Genomic DNA, 4,796 nt, shown 5'->3' on the forward strand with positions numbered 1-4,796 from the left:
TCACCCTCGCCCTCAACAAGCTCACGGTCAACATATCGGTGCTGACGGTTGAACCCTTGGCGGTGGCAGTCGTCTCCACGGTGGGGATCTAAATCCATGGCGTTCCGCCGATTGTGAGGAAGAAGCGTTGCATACGCAACATGTCATGTCTCCTCAGCAGGATCGTTGAGGTGGGTGGGGCTTCCCTCTTCCGTGGACTGGCGGGGCGTGTCAAGATCAAATTGCCTAAACCGGCAAAGCTCTAGACCACACTTTGGATGTTCTTTAATGATGTTGGCCATGTTCTCCGTATCGCAGTTAAGGGGGAGGCTCCCAACACGCCCTCAGGTCCGTATGATGGATGCGGCTCCGACCCTAGCTGTGGAGGAGGCGGTGAGGGTGATGGCGACCATGGCAACCCTCCCGTCGTCGCAGCCACTCCCCTAGCTCAGGGGACGATGATGACTCTCCAGTACAAGACGAATCCCCAAGCGCACAGCTGCTGTTTGGCCGACATCGTCGAAGCATGTCGGGTCAAATGTGACCCCGGCGGAGGTCGACGATGAGGCGTGGACCTGGAGGCCATCACGACCATGCTTGAAGAATAATCGACCATCCCCCTAGGCTTGTCTTGCACTGCTCCTCTCCTCTCCGGCTCCACCTTCCGGGGACGAGGGGTGATGTGGAGCATCCTTCCATCATCCCCATGTACTCTACACAAAAACATCAAGCACCACGTGGACCTATGACAAGAGCTCGAGAACGCGCCATTGAAACCGAGGTGAACTCACTCCTACTTGAGATAGATATGGATATGTATATAACTTGGATGCTAGCTCGCCAAAACATGCTATGTGTCATTAGGTACAAGGACGAACGCCACCTAGCATCAAAGGAAGATCCCATGGGCAAAGGAGAAGGACCCCAAGGCGTCCATCAATATGAAAAAGCTGGTCCGAGGTGACCCCGTGCGCATGGGCATCCCCGACCCCGTGCCCATGGGCCTCCCAAAAACCTTCTATAACCGAGATGTGCACCCCCGTGCGCATGACCTCTAGACCCCGTGCGCATGGGCCCTCGCCGTTGTAGCAAAGTATATTCCGTGTCTAAGTCATTTCTTAGGGTTAGTGAAGTATATTTTGCTCCTTCTACCCCTCCTCTTGGAGATCAAGGCCTCTTAGGAGAGGATCCCAAGTGGATATCAAGACCTCCTCTTGGAGAAGACTACCATCAAGACCTCACCTCCTTAGGAGTGGGAAGAACCTTACCATTGTGCTTGTTTCCTTGGATTGTTCTTGTATTCTTATGGATATCAACTATTCTATTCTAGTGGGTGTCTGATTGGGTTTTGTTTGAGTGAATTGCCTCTTTGTGTTCTTGTGTTCATCCCTTTTTTCCCTCCAAGCGTGAAAAGATATCCAGTTAGGGTTCCACACTACAACATCTTTTTATCATGAGCCATGCTCGATTCACATCTTGGAGTCCCTAGCTCCCATATGCTAGCCTAAATTTTTTTTGCTTTTTGTCCCAATTCGAAAATCCCCACAAAAATAGCCCCAAAAAATTTCTTGCAGTTTGTTGGATCTTGTGAGATTTTGTTGATTTGGTCCACAAATTTAGTGTGTGACAAGTGGATCTACCCCTTAACACCATCCCCCATCCATCCTACCGTTGATTTTGGTTGAATTTAGGAGTAGTTGCACAGGCGGGACACCCCGTGCGCATGGGCCATCGGGACCCCATGACCACGGGGCCCCATGCACATGGGCTCAACTTACCCCATGCGCACGGCCCCCCTCTGTATAGTTCGGCTACAGTCCTTTTACCATTTACCTTCCGCACTACATCCCATTGGTATTTGAGAGTTTGGGATGCGGTTCACCATGTCCTAAGGGGTTTCGGCTACTTAGGGACGGTTCGACTTCAACATCAACGCCACTCATCTTTTCCCCGGTCTAGACATCGACAACGACCACCTCATCTTCATACTAACCGTAAGCAAGGACGGTAACCTCGACGACATCTTGTACTCATTCCTTGCCATAGCATTGATAGCCTCGAGCCTTTTTACGTCACTTACCCATCGAGACTAGTGAGTTGAGAAATGTCGGGTCACGCTGTTTGTGCACCTTTAGTTATAAGACTATCCCGCACAACTACATTTAGCATGCAATTATCTTGCTATCATACTTGTGCCATAAGTCTATCCTGTGCATATCATACTTGTTGTCTCACACTTCGGCTCGCACATCAAACATTGTGGCATAGTAGAAAAAAAGCTTCTAAGGGAACGAAAAGAGAAACAAAGAGCTTGTAAGCAATAGCATTGAGCCTTTTTCCATAGTTTGATCATCTTGCTCAATACATACATAAGCATACTTGGGATTGTAGACGACACATTCGCTCATAGGGTGGTGCGCAAGCATATCTATCCCATTGGAGCGATCGAGCTAGCGTCTCTATACACTAGAAAAAAAGACACATCCGTGACATTTTGGGCCAAACGAAATTTTTTCTGTCATGCTTATGACACTTCGATGACGATAATTGTGACAAAAGCACGTATCATCATAAATGTGGTGGGATCCTACTTCTATGACAAAAAATCATGATAGAAAATGGGCTTTTTCATCCTGGGCGGGCTGGGGACGCACCTGCATGACATTCTTTGGGCCATCCATGATGGAAATAATCGTGGTAGAAGCGAGGGCGAGGAAAATATCGGGGAGTTCCCGGTTACGGTGGGTGGATGGGGCAGAGCGATGCACGGAGGTTTGCGTGTTTCTCTCATACACGTACACGCATGTGTGTGAGGCGTTGGGCTCTAACTGAACCCGAGCGAGGCGTTGCGCTCTAACTGAACCCTAGCAAGGTGTTCGCTAACTAAACCCGAGCGATTGCACTAGCTACGTTACTGAAGCCGAGTGATCGATCCCTAGCTGTTAACTGAACTCGAGCGATTCCTTCGCTACTGCTTCTAACTGAAGCCGATCGAACCAGCTGTTGTTGCCTCTTGATGAACAGTGACCGTTGTTGGGGTTTGGATGAAAAATTCCCCGTAGGGGTTGGATGAACATGACCCAGTAGAGGCTGTTGCCGCTGGATGAACAGGATCCCGATCGAGGAGGTGGGGGTGGATGAACAGGACCCCGTGGAGGGCTGGTTGAATAGCTGCTGGTGGAGGCTGGATGAACAGTAGCCCATGGATGTACAATAGCTGGTGGAGGCTGGAGGAAGTCGACAGTGAATGAACAGTAGCCCGTGGAGGCTGGAGCGAGGCAGTAGACGGTGGATGAACAGTAGCCCATGGAGTCCCGTTTTGTGGTATGCCACACCCCTCCTGATGAAAATGACCCTGTTTTCACCATAGGCTCTCCAACACAAGTCCGTTTGCTCTGTTTTGCGGTACGCCACACCCCTCCCAATCAACAGCACACCATTTCGACTGTAGGAGTTTGAACACAAGTCCATTTCCTCCATTCTGCGGTATGTCAGACCCTACCCGATGAACAAGACCCCGTTTCGACCGTACGTGGTCGAACAGAAGGCCGCTTTCCTCCATTTTGCGGTACGCTATACCCCGTTCCGGCTGTTCCATCCAAGCCGGTTTTCTCCCGATGAAAAGGACGACATCGCTGTACGTGTTAGAGACCCCGCCCGTATGTACGTACGTAGCCATATTTACTATCTTGCAGCGTGGTTGTACGTACATGTACACGATATAAACGGGACTGCGTGACATGCTACATCGGCGCCTCTACTTCAACACTTTCCGCTCCTTACTCGGCCATGGTACATCACTGCAGAGAGACTGAATGACCGCTATCTGCGTACACGTTCGTGGCCAGACAGATAACGCTACCTTCGCTTCAACCTGGTAGGTCCTAGCTGTCAGGGGGTAAGAAGGCAATTCCTTCCATGCGAAGATAATGCCAGTGGGTCCCGGCTGTCACGGGGGGCGTTTTTTTCGTAAAATACAGAGGCCCTTCCAGTAGGTCCGAGCTGTCAGGTGGAGGAATAATTATTTTGCGCGTAATAAGGAGGCACTTCCTTGCACGCGGCCATGGACCCGGCTGTCAGCCTCTCCACTTACAGTCCTATTCTCATGGCTGTCATCCGTTGACCGCGTTGACGACGCCGTACCATCCGAGAGCACCAAGGTGGTGGACGACGGCGCGACCTAGGAAGGGAATGACCTGGAGCAGAGGAATACACAACAGTGGATGCCCACGCGGAAGGGAGTACGAGGGTTGACTGGTTCAGCTGTGGTTTGAGGCTGCCGTCGCCGGAGAATAACAGGGGATGTGGGTGAGTAGAGGGAAGGCCTAGCTAGCGGTGAGAGTAGGGTGGGGCGGTGAGACCTACAGGGCACTGGTTTGGTCGGCTGGTGCAAGAAGATCAGAGATTGAAGAAGCATCAGGACCGTTTGATTAAAATCCAACGATCACTGGTGCTAGAATGGTTTGTTGACCAAATTGACAAAGCCCTGCGTCTGCGTCAACTTAGTAGGCCCACAGGTCAACCTTCGAACCGGTGCGCCCCAGATGTTAGTGGGAGGAATCATTTTTTCACGCAATAAGGAGGAAGTTGCTTGCGTGCGGCAATGGACCATGGGGGTCCCTACTGTCAGCCTCTCCACGTACATACCTATTCCGATGGCTGTCGTTTGTGGAATGTTGACCACGCTGAGAATGCCGCGCCTAGAGCACCAATGCGGTGGATGACGGTGAGGCCTAGGAATGCAATGACCCGGAGCCGGCGAAGACACAACAGTGGATGCCCACGCCGAGGGGAGTATGACGGTTGACTGGTTTGGC

Source organism: Triticum aestivum, chromosome 3D (genome assembly GCF_018294505.1).
Source record: "Triticum aestivum cultivar Chinese Spring chromosome 3D, IWGSC CS RefSeq v2.1, whole genome shotgun sequence".
Lineage (NCBI taxonomy): Eukaryota > Viridiplantae > Streptophyta > Magnoliopsida > Poales > Poaceae > Triticum > Triticum aestivum.